The sequence below is a fragment of the Branchiostoma lanceolatum genome, chromosome 6 (genome assembly GCF_035083965.1).
Source record: "Branchiostoma lanceolatum isolate klBraLanc5 chromosome 6, klBraLanc5.hap2, whole genome shotgun sequence".
In the NCBI taxonomy this organism is placed as follows: Eukaryota; Metazoa; Chordata; class Leptocardii; order Amphioxiformes; family Branchiostomatidae; genus Branchiostoma; species Branchiostoma lanceolatum.
Window position 1 is genome coordinate 17,256,385 of NC_089727.1, and position 12,995 is coordinate 17,269,379.

Sequence of the window (12,995 nt, forward strand, 5' to 3'; positions counted from 1 at the left end):
CTTAGACTTCATGAACCGTATGGAGTTCCAGACCAGAGGAACCCCTCATGTGCATGCGCTATGACATATGCCTACTCGGGACGAAATTCGAAGAACAGGGTGGGAAAGGTCAGAGGTGACAACGCCGGAGTTCAACATCTTCTGACTAAACACACGCCTTTACCGGCTCATAATTAGGTAGTTTTGCTAAATATTATCAGTACACGTGCACAGATTTGTCTATTGACTAGATTGAAAAAAGCCCCTATATACTCATATAGGCTAAATGATATTCAATGCTCACCGTTTAAAATACAACATTGACATCAGTGTCATCAGGTATTGTGACCCGGTTTCGTAATTTGCGACCCGAAAACAAGCCTTTCTTCTGCGAAAAGTCGTATACAGAGTCAAGCCGTGACGTGCGCACTAGTAACCCTACCCATTTGGCCAAGCAACATATGCAACACGACCGAAACCTTTTCTAAGAAATTCTGCCAGGTAGACTGCAACGTCAAAGAGTGGAAATCGGTGTCCAAAACGCGTTAACGGCACACTTATGATGATAGTGAGTCTTTGTGAGCCTGATTCGCGCTCATGAATAGCAAGCCACCAGCACAAATATGGGCTCTAAATACTTCTCTCGACTTGAAGCCAACAGGAAGAGACAGGAACTACTAAACTATCGATTCGGCGATGTCCACGGACAACACTACTTTACCGGGCTAGACATCCGCAAAATGCAGGAAGGCGGCCTGCAGAACGGGCTGTTTGGACCTATGGAATCGAAGGGCTGATGTGAGTCAGGATTTAAAAATGGTCAATATGAACCGACGGAGACCATTATACTGTATATTCAAGACTGTTTGACAAGCGCGTAAAATACATGCCATTTTATACACGTGTATACCTGTAGGTGCAAACATTGCACAATATATTTGAAGGCATTTGACATACATGAAATATTAACTGAAGGTGGTTTGAGAGAGGGTCAAGTCCGGCATGTTCTTACTAATACTTGTTCCTTTTTCTGTGTCAATAAAATATTTCTTTATCTTAATGTATGTTTTCTTTTTATACGTGTGCAGAGCTCCAAACACTGTAAATTCAATTATTTCTGTGTAAGAGAAAAATGAGGTTCTAGCTGTTTTTAACTTCAGGGCAAGTTGAAACAGTACTGATACAAGATACTATTACTAGATGACTTAATTGGATATCGCAGTGTGCCACAGAATTGAAATCAATGTACAATGATTAAAACCGTTTACGATATAGTTGGCATAGTAAATTGGTACGATGTCATTAAGTATGACTTCAACTGTCATTTATTATAGAAGCGACAGACAAAAGATGAAATCGACATATTTAATGTATCGGTTTTATCTTTTTGTCTGCACTTAAATTTCATATTTGTGGCATCAGAAAGCTAAGTAAAGGTGAATAATATTAAACTTAAAGTAGGCGAATCAAGGCTTCATTTACATAATTTATGAGGAAATACTACAATACACTGCTTAGTTTAGACTTTCATGTATTGTACTTTGAACAACTTGTGTTATACGCTTAGGCCATGTTGATTTGATTATATGGATGACATGGCCCTTAAACTGATGCGAGCATGAGAATGAAAAAAAGTTTGGCGAAAAAAAGTTGCCTTCAGTATGAAATCTACGTAGTTAGGAAGGATGAACAAAAGCAAACATACAGAGTATGGTATGACGAAATATAGATTCTTTTATTTTTCTTTCAAAACTCTTCCTTGAATTTAGAATTGACTTTGTCATTCTACAACCTTAGTATCCGTTTTCCATAATATTTTGTTCGCAATTTACAACAAAAATTTCCTCATTTTGCAGCTCTTTTTCATGATTTACAGTATGGCCGAAAGTTTGTTTTTTTCCTGAAACGGGCGAAATTTGGTGCGTTGGCGGATGCCATCCATATAATCATGTCAACATGGCCTTATTTGGAGAAGATTCTTAACTGGCATAATCTTTGCAAATGAGAGCATTTGCATAATCAAGGAGAAACATTTATAATATGATGATATTATGCAAAGAGTTAGCATCATTTTGTAAAGGTATGAGCTCGTGGAACTCAAGCTATTATAGTACCAGGGTACAAATACGGAAACTACAGTGGCAGTAGATTGGACTGTACAATAGGTATACTTAAGAACTATTTTAGGAAGTTTTCAATTCACACGCCTGTCTATAAAGTGTTACTGTTCTGAAGTGATCCATGGTGTTTTCAATGAATATATATTTTAATTCTGCAAGCATGTCAGGTCAATACACAATTTAGCTGATGTTTGATACTGTAGAACTGAGGTAGCACCAAATAGCTGGTCTTAAGTTTCACCATTTTGGTCCAAGATCCATTGATATGCAAATGAGCGAAATGGTTTGTCGACAAGTAATATATTTTTACAGAAATGTGAATAAAATCTACATCAAATTCGTAACCCTTAACAAGGGTGCCTGGCCTTTAGGATGCTACATGTATTTCATTTCATTCATTTCATAGAGGTACAAGTCTGTGACTTCTCAGACTGGGCTTCAGTGTATTTGCCGTGTGAGGGGGGGGGGGGGGGGGGGGCTCGTCTCTATTGGAATTCTTTCGATTTGCTGTTTCAAGGGCCTTGTTTTTATAGGGCAACCAAAGCAATATTAGGGCCCAAAATGGAACTATAAAAAAGGCTGAAATCTTTATGGTAGTAACATTTACTAATATTGTTTAGCACAATTGCGTAATAACTTCATACTTTGAGGATTTCAAAACCGCGCAAAATCGTGCCTTATGGTGATCTCCATAGTTTCGCGAGCCTACAAAAACTCCGGCCACGATTTTCATTGAGTTCTCACATCACAACAACGTCGTATTTTTGCATCATGGACGTTGCTATAAATTGTGATAGCGTTGTTTGAACTAACCATGTATATAAATGACTGAAATAAATTGACTTTCAAATGTTATTTTTTGGACCCTCATATTGTTTGCCTTTCCTTTAAAAAACTCCTTAGACCAGCACCCTTCTGTCTGGGGTTCTTTTGTGGTGAATCAACATGTTCATACGGGTGAGGCTATGAGACAGCTGGCAAGGCATCAGCACCTTTGCGGGCTGGAGAAAGTGGGGGAGGCTCATCTCCAGGGGGTACGATTTTGTCGGCTGTTCCAATCGCCTTACTTTTAGCAATTTGCCTCAGACTTGCATTTTTGGGTTTGCAATTCTTTTGCAGCGTGTCCACACCTTCATACAGGTGTGGTTGTGAGCAAGCTAACGGGGTATAAGCACCTTTACGGGGTGGGGGAAGTGGGGGAGGATCATCTTCAGGGGGTACGATTTTGTCGGCTGTTCCAATGGCCTTACTTTTAGCAATTTGCCTCAGACTTGCAGTTTTGGGTTTGCAATTCTTTTGCAGCGTGTCCACACCTTCATACAGGTGAGGTTGTGAGATAGCTAACGGGGTATAAGCACCTTTACGGGGTGGGGGAAGTGGGGGAGGTTCATCATTAGTGGGTTTGTTTTTGTGGCCTGTTCCAAAGATCCTGTTCTGGGCAAAATGCATTTGACCTATACCTTTCGGATTCGGCTTGTTTTGTGGTGAGTCAACGTCTTCGTACAGGTGGGGCTCTGAGACCTCTTGCAAGGTGGTGGCATCTTTACGGGGTGGGGGAAGTGGGGGAGGCTCATCTTTAGTGGCTTTGTTTTTGTTGGCTGTTCCGAAGATCTTGTCTTTGGCCAACTCCATTTGACCTATACCTTTCAGTTTGGGGATGCTTGGTTGTGAGTCAACATCTTCATACAGGTGAGGTTGTGAAACCGCTGGCAAGGTATCGGAATCTTTATTGGGTGGGGGCAGTTTGGGAGGCTTTTTAGGGGCTTTGATGTGATTTTGAGCTTCAAGAGCATTTTTTTCACCACGTTTCCCTTTTGGATCTCTAGATTGTGAACTGTTAAGCGGTGAACCCACACCAGTATACAGACCATTTTGCTGTGAAACAGATAACCCTGTGTTATACGTTAGATTTGTATCTTCCAAGGACTGAGTGGTTGGCTGAGACTGGCCCTGCGTTGTCTCATCATGATCACTAGTCATTACAGTAGAGTTTGGGGTGGATTGAGTGATAGCCAGAGACTGACCTTGCCCTGTCTGATCATGACCACTGGTAGGTGCTGGGTCCTTTGGTGGTGTTCCCACAGTTACAAACATAGGATTTGTCTTTAAGGCAGCTAGCACTTTGTCATGCTTTAGATTTCCACCTTTCAGAGATTGAATGGTAGCCTGAGACTGGCCCTGATCTGTCTGATCATGACCGCTAACCATTGCAGTAACTGTGATGCTTGCGTTACTCAGTTCAGTGGTGTCCCGAGTCTGGCCATGGTTTGTATGGTCATGGCCACTGGTCATTTCTATAGATGTTGGGTCCTGTGGTTGTGTGTCTACATCTTCGTACAAAGGATTTGGTTGCAAGGCAGATGATAGTGCATTACGTGATAGATTTCTAACATCCAAAGACTGAGTGGGTTTAAAATGAGAGTGACTCTGCCTTGTCTGATCACGACCGCTAGTCGTTACACCAGCTGTAGTGTTCGAGTTGCTACAAACAACATTGGGATTTGGGGCCGAAGGAGGATGCCTGGTCCTCCTCTTGTACCAGATTGTGAGAATGATGCTGCCAATCAGGACAATGGCAGCTGCTGGACCAGTGATAAAGCCAATGAGAACAGGGAGAGGGAAAATGGGAGCAGATGCATGGGTACTGTCGGAAGTTACCGTAGAGGGTGTCGTTAGTGGTGCTGTTTTTGGACGTGCCGTTGAACCAGATTTGGGCTGTGTTGCAGATGTGAAGCCAACAGGATGTGCTTTTCTGCTATCATTGCTTTCTGTGTTGCCACGTGAAGAAAGTGTTGGCACTGCAGATAAAGTGAATGAGGCATGAAGATGTGTTGATGTGGCGGTCTCGTTACAGATAAGGTCTTCGGGACTAATATCTTTGAGCTTTTGTCCACGAAAGTTTTCTGGTTGGGCACAAGTAAGCTTGTTTGAGAACGAATCAGACCCGGTCATGTTTCGCCTCAAGGGGACCATCTTACAATCACACTGCCAGGGGTTGTTGTCAATGTATACAGTCTTAATTGCTGATAACATGCCGTGGGCAGAAAGGGGAAGGACTGAGATCTGGTTTGCCTGAAGGTTCAAGTATGATAAATTGAGTAGATCAGTGAATGTACCCGGCAGGATAGAAATTATTTGGTTGGAGGAGAGGTTCACGATAGTTAAGTAGGGTAGATTAAAGAATGTACCTGCCTGGATGTTCCTTATCTGGTTGTAATTCAAATGCAATGCCACGAGGCTTAGATTTGCAAACGTACCCGTTTGGAGTTCTGTTATGCGGTTTGAAGTCAGTTCGAGTTGGAAAAGCTTATCATGATTTGAGAATACACCTTGCTTAATGTTAGTTATCCCGTTTTTATGCAGACACAACTTTCCAAGCTGGGGTAGACTTTTTAATGTTCCTATCTCAATACTCGTTATCCGATTACTTCGCAGATCCAAGTCTCTTATGGATTTGCTAAGATTTTGGGGGAAACTGATTATTTGATTATATCCGAAAGATGAAAATGATATGTTTTTTGGGAGGTCCTGGGGAATGCTGGTGAGGCCCAGCCTGTCGCAATCACAGCAAGGAGTATTTTGTGAAAACCCCAAAGGCGGAAAGGTTCTGCAGGGTAAAAAAAATGAACATTTGCATCGATGTCCAGCTTCTAGAAAGCTGGGCTTCTTCATAATGATGAGAAGGAATATCAGCAGGTGTCTCAGCTTTTTCCCCATGTTGTCCAGCCACCTAAAGAGAACAATGAGAAGGAATTATTCATCCTGACTGAACCACTGTAACATAATCATAACATAAAATAAATGTCCCAGTTCACTATCAGTTGATGTTTCACAACATACAAAGATACTGTTTCGGGGCTCATTTTTATCTCCCTGAAAAATGGACATATAGTTTTGGGTGTGTCTGTGTGTCCGTCTGTGTGTGTGCCTGTGTGCCTGTGTGTTTGTGTTTCCGCACTACTGTAGTCAGCATAACTCAAGAACCTCTTGATGGATTTCGATTGTATTTGATATGTGGGCGGGTGTTCTCAAGCCGAAATTCGCGGTCGATTTTGGGCCCTCTGGTATGTGATCTTTGTACTGCAGCAGAACTTCAGTTTTTGTATCTTTTGACCTGTATGTGCTATGATATACTAGTAACTAATGAGGAAACTCTATATTTGCAGTGTCTTCCATTATAAGACTCAAATACATGAAACATACTTAGCATATGGCAAGTGGAGCATCAACAGATACCAATTATGCAAATAAGTTCCGAATTTGCATAATTAGTGCAAAAGCGCCATAATTCATCTAAGTGGAAAATGATAGGACTGTCAATATTGCAACATGTATAAGTTAGATAACGATGTTTATGACCAAGCAGATATTATATAAATGTATAAGTTATTTGCATAAACAGAACAGTTCATGGAGATATGAGGTCTCCGAACTCTTGTTGGAAATAGTTACACTGACGCAACTAAGCCAAAAATGTAGATGCACAAGATAAAAAACTAGAATGTCAGCGGAACAATACACAACAAGAGTTCGGAGACCTTATACCTCCATGAAATGTTTGAGCCTTTGAAGACTTATTATTTCATATTGTCTGATTGATGATACAAATATGGCTGTAATTAGCATAATCCATGTCAAATGATGGTCTTCTCTACCCACATTCTATATGGTATGTGTGAAAGTCCTTCCTTTTGGCAGAATACCATGTTTACGTTTCATCATCAATTATGTGAATGACCTGTATATTTACATAATCTGTGTAGGACTCTTCTTACTGCAGGGTGTGGTTCGACGCTGAGGAACTTCCGACACCATGTAGACAAGTCTGCGCGTGGTAGATTACTGTGAGGTAGCCCGTGCGCCAGGGGTTAACCGCACTCTTGACAAACGTAGAGCCGGCCCAGTGGCCTGTCAGAGACAGGACGACTGGAGCTATAAGTTTGCTGCAGCGGACAGCCAATAATCTAAACATATTGATGTACACATTCAACTAACTTAGGCATGTTACAAGTATGTAATTCCCACCATTAACCACAGCGGGTTATGATCAAACGTTTGCAGAACGATTTTCCAAGTTACATTTTGCATTTTTGACAACTTGCAATTGCAACATTGTAGGTAACGAAACAAAAGTATTTAAAGGATGTACACACTACACATGGCATTTGGAATTTCAATTTCTTTAAAATGGTGTAAATATGTAACTGTTATGTTTACTCGTGACACGTTACACATTAGATTAAGCATCCTGTTGGAAAAATAAAGTCAAAAACGGTGTCGAATCACGTTTGACAATTATGCTCCAAATTGAGTGGCCTCTAAACAGTTTTGTGATTACAAAAATTAGACTTAGTCATGGTTGGTCTTAGATTTTGTTGCTTTCTGGTACTGTAACTGTGATTTGAATAAGTCCTTACATTGTACTGAAAAATAGGAACTTTTGTGGATTACTTGATGCTGTGGCCTTAGGATGAAACCATTCCTTTACAGTGCCAGTACCAATGCCTGCAGAAATACTCAATTCAAAATTGAAATATTTTGAAATGGACTGCGTACCGCTGTCAACTGCTTAGGCACTTTAGATATTTTGAAATTCATGAAAACACGCTACACATGTTTACTGACTACTTTGAATTTTTATACACTTGCCTTTAAGATTCATACCAACTTACCTTCTGGTCTAGTCAGAAGCGTGTATCTACCGTTGGTTCGTTCTTACCAGGGAGTTACGAGGGCCTTTGTTGCTGTTGTGCTGGTAGGATATCGGCTTCAGTAGCTGTTCCGCAACGCAGTGTGGCAAACAGTTTGAGATTAGCTCTTATTTATATTTTGATTGTCTGAAGCTGGGTATTTGAATGTTACCATTCATAATGATGAATAATCATGATTTGCTTGTTGCTCAAAATTTTACAGACCTGCATGCATGGTCTTGTTGGGGCTGTCAATTGTTCTGCTATTCTCAATTGCTGCTAAGCATTTGAAACGAAGTATGCACATCGTATGGAAGTTGAAATCTGCAGTATGTAATTGCGATGACACAATGGTCGAAAAGTACACCAGTGAGGCTCTACCTGTATACTTGATATATTGATTGTCTGAATCTACCTGATGAATATTGATGTTTAGCAGGTTGTTTACTCCTTGTTGCCGCGGTTACTGATACAAAGAATAAATAGATTTACAAAATGTAAACACTGACGCTAAATGTTCTCAAGTCACCCGTCAAAAACTAGAAAAAAACAATGAAAAATTTAGCCAAAAATTCAAGTCCAAATGTCCACACATGACTGGCACATGAACCACAGTATTTCACTCTAGAGGGGCAAAATGCACCATCAAATATGGCATACCTATATTGCAAAAAGGGCTTATCATAGGCTCACCCCAACATAAGCCTCACTTTGGTGCATGACCCGAGTTGACCCCGGAAAATTCAGAATGGCCGCCGTAATTGGCAAGAGGTATATTTGCGTCATCCGGCAGGTGTGGATACGTCCGTCTTTTTGTGTTTAAAGGAGATGACTGTCATACATACGATATATGTAATTTTGATAAAGAAGTAGGACAATAATTTCAAATACGTTTTGCTAATTGCATCCTTTTACATGTTAAATAAGACAACATAAAACAAGAAATTTGCAATAGCTCTAAATGTTTCATGGAGGTTTTATGGTCTAGGAACTCTTGTTTGAAAATGGGAAATGAGCTAAAATATGAAGTTCGCATACATATACTATATACTATGGCGTGTACTACCAAATGTCTTTTAATCTGGTAACCAACTCGATAATTGTTCATTTCCATAGTTTCGCAAATGATTGTACGGATGAGGAAACGGTAACGACTCAAAATCCGACGACAAAATTCCCTGCTGGCGTGGCCTCAGTCGGGTCTCTATCATTAATGTTATATCATGATTATTACTACATCAAGAGTTCATAATTTTTGTAGTAATTGAAATCTTCCTACTAGCCAAGCCCTGTAATAAAGGGAAGAGAGCAATTTGACTTTTACTGTTATGGGTGAACATCATCATCATGGGTGAACAACATTATCGACAATGTCTGGTGGTACCTTTATATCCACTTTACCTGCGCACTGCCGTCTATTTAACGCCATAATTTCTAACCGTCAAATTGCGGGTGTCTTTGGTGGCTTGCAATTTTCGCGTGCATTGTGTGACTTATTTATACATGTTGCAGAAAGCTATGAGTTGACCATTAATAGTCGGCGTAGGGTTGTTACAGTTTCTTAGCCTTTTGTCCGTACCCAGTAGGATGCCCTTCATTCACGGAAAGAGAATTCACGGCGAACCATTGAGACAATCTTTGGAGATCGGTTTGAAGGGCGGTCTCAATGTTCCCAACATCTTTGCTGCTGTAGTGGATGACCGTATCGTCGGCATACATTGAAATTTCGCAACTTTGGATACAGTTTGGCATATCATTTCAGATCCAGTCCGACCTGGGATGGACTTCAGATCCAGTCCGACCTGGGAATATGGGACGCACAAGTTGAATGTATGGTATCAAAGGGGAGCAAGCGCCTCTTTCTGCTGTGCCGATTGCGCCGAGCTGGCCTTCCGACAGAGGACCTGGCGGACATCTATTGCGGGTATGTTCGACCGCTCCTCGAGTATGCAGTCCCAGTTTGGAACGCCGCCCTCAACAACAGCCAAATCAACAGGCTGAAACGCGTTCAGAAACGTGCCTGTAAGATCATATTGGGTCGCCAGTATACCTCGTACACGGACACACTGAGAGCATTAAATCTACAAACTCTTTCTGACCGCAGACACGACCTCTGCATGACCTTTGCAAACAAAGTGAGACAATCGCCACGTTTCTGTTCCTGGCTACCTCCGACTCGAGGAGAACAGCACGGCAGACTGTTGAGGAACTCACTCCAGTACTCTAAAGCCAGGGGTACTAAACGTTACACCACGAGTGCGAAACCTGCGCTGGCTCAACTTCTTGGTCGACAAAAAAACTGACCCATTATTCTGGATGACAGTAACCTTGCTTTTATATTAGTAATATCGAACATAGATACAGCTTTTAATTGTGTTGGTCAACGTCTCGACGATTATTGAGAAGTCTGATCTGTTAACCACGCTACTTGTACATAGAAATATTATCGTGTCGACTTAACTGCACACGTGATTGTAAGCTACGGCACAATTCAGTCTCCATACTGAAATGCCGTTTTGTTCCATGTTTTTATCAATAAACCAATTACTACTACTTATTTACGTAAATAATGAATAACAGTGGTCCGAAAATTAAACTTGGGGTACGCCATACTTCACTGCATGAAATTCAGAAATGGCTCCATTAACAGCGGTGCAATGCTTTCTACCGGAGAGGTAAGAAGTGAACCAGTCAAGGGGTCCATCCTAAACCCCGTACTTGAACAGTTTTTGAAGAAGGATGGCATGGTCAATAGTATCAAACGCCTCTGGTAGATCGATAGATACAGCACCTGTAAGCTCTCCAGCATTCACGGCTCCCAGCCATTTCTCAACTAGTAGATGTGTTGTAGACTGTGTCGAGTGTTTCGGTCTGAAACCGGATTGAACCTCAAAGAGAATGTTGTTTTCTGTGAGATACTCGTACATTTGACTATGCACATCTCTCTCGAGGATTTTTGAAACAGCTGGTAAAATGCTAACTGGTCTGTAGTCCTATCATGACAAGTTATCTATTACCCAAAAAGCAAAAAAAAGAAAACGGAAGTTCCACTGCAGTACCAAGACCAAACCAGTGGGCCCAAAATTGACATTGACCTTTGTCTTCCCAAGACCTACCCTGGCTGCCCACATACCAAATACCTTCTTAGTCCATTCAGAGGTTCTTGAGTTATGCTAACTACAAAATCCGGAAGCACAAACACACACATACTATTAGACAGACAGACACATACACACACAGACATGCCAAAAACTATACCTCCATTTTTCATGTCAGTAAATATATTGGTTTACCGGTGCACCAACAGTCTACTTAGGTGCACAGCTCAAATGTTGGGTGCGCTTAAGTACATATGTACCCGGTATTTCGAGTTCTATGTTTTACTAGTGCCCCACTAAACAAAAGGCAGAATTTTGATTGACATAGATCGGAGAATGTGCCACTGGTTATACATATGCATGCATGCTGGTTACCTGGTTGTCACTGCTCTTCAACCAGATCACTAATATAACTGTTGTTCCGGTATTATCTGCGGTGTGTACATCATTGAAATCATTTTTTCCTGTTACCTACAATGTTGCAAATTGTCAAAAATGCAAAATGTAATTCGGAAAATCGTTCTGCAAACATGTGATCTTGCCGAAAATCATGTTTGCATCAAACCACAGAATAGCTAATGCCAAACCCATGGCCAGTGGAATTGCATTTTTTTTCAACATGCTGTTGATATGAAGAAGAACTTTATTGCACGACAATTGTACATGGTACAAAATATGGCAAGAATTCGTCAACTGTCAGGTTTACTCGTCAAACGTAAGAAATTAGATTAAGCAGCCTGTTGGCAAAATAAAGTCGAAAACGGTGTCGAATCATGTTCCAAATTGAGTAGCGTCTAAACATATTTGTGATTTTAAAAATTAGACTTAGTCATGGTTGGTCTTAGATTTTGTTGCTTTCTGGTACTGTTACCTTGCATTGTACTGGTAAGTAGGAATTTCTATGGATTACTTTATGCCTTCGGATGAATTCATTCGTTTACAGTGCCAATGCCTGCAGAAATATTCAATTCAAAGAAAATGAAATATTTTGAAATGGACTGCGTACTGCTTAGGCACTTTAGATATTTTGAAATTCATGAAAACACGCTACACATGTTTACTGACTACTTTGAATTTGTATACACTTACCTTTAAGATTCATACAAACTTACCTTCTGGTCTAGTCAGGATACCTTTACCTTCCGTTGGTTCGTTTTTACCAGGGAGTTACGAGGACCCTTCTTGCTGTTGTGCTGGTAGGATATCGGCTTCAGTAGCTGTTCCGCAACGCAGTGTGACTAACAGTTTGAGATTACAGCGTAGCTCTTATTCATATTTTGATTGTCTGAAGCTGGGTATTTGAATATTACCATTCATAATGATAAATAATCATGGTTTTGTTTGTTGCTCAAAATTTTACAGACCTGCATGCATGGTCTTGTTGGGGCTGTCAATTGTTCTGCTATTTTCAATTGCTGCTAAACATTTGAAACGAAGTACGCACAACTTATGGAAGTTGAAATCTGCAGTATGTCATCGCGATGACACAATGGTCGAAAAGTACACTAGTGAGGCTCTACCTGTATGCTTAATATATTTATTGTCTGAATCTGCCTGATGAATATTAATGTTGAGTGGGTTGTTTACTCCCTGTTGCCTATTTCACCTCGTGATACTCACACCTTCCTGGCGAGATTAGCATAAGAAAATGAAAACAAAGTTTTCCTTATAATCATTGTGAGAATGTGGAAGGGAATTAAGGGGTAGACCGGCATGTTTAGGCACTTTAGATATTTTGAAATTCACGAAAATGAATGTAAATATGAAATATTACTCGCATCAAACAAAGCATACCTGTACCACTCACTGTTACAGCGGTTTTATTTAGCCTCCACCAGGGCCTCCTACGGGCGTATAGATCGTAGAATTCGGCAGAAAAGGGAACACTTGGCCAGTAGAGTCAGTCCACAGTGAATATCACATTTCGCCCGTGTAGGAGCCTGCAAATGAAACCCTGGCAAATATTCTTCCTATAGCCAGCGTAGTTAGACTGGTAGAGGTTAGGTTTTATTTGCCATTCAAAAATTTTAAGAATCTAATTTGGGCCTGATCTGCACATTTTTTTGGTTGTGTGTGCTTTTTGCACCTGTAACTCAAGCTTCTCTTGG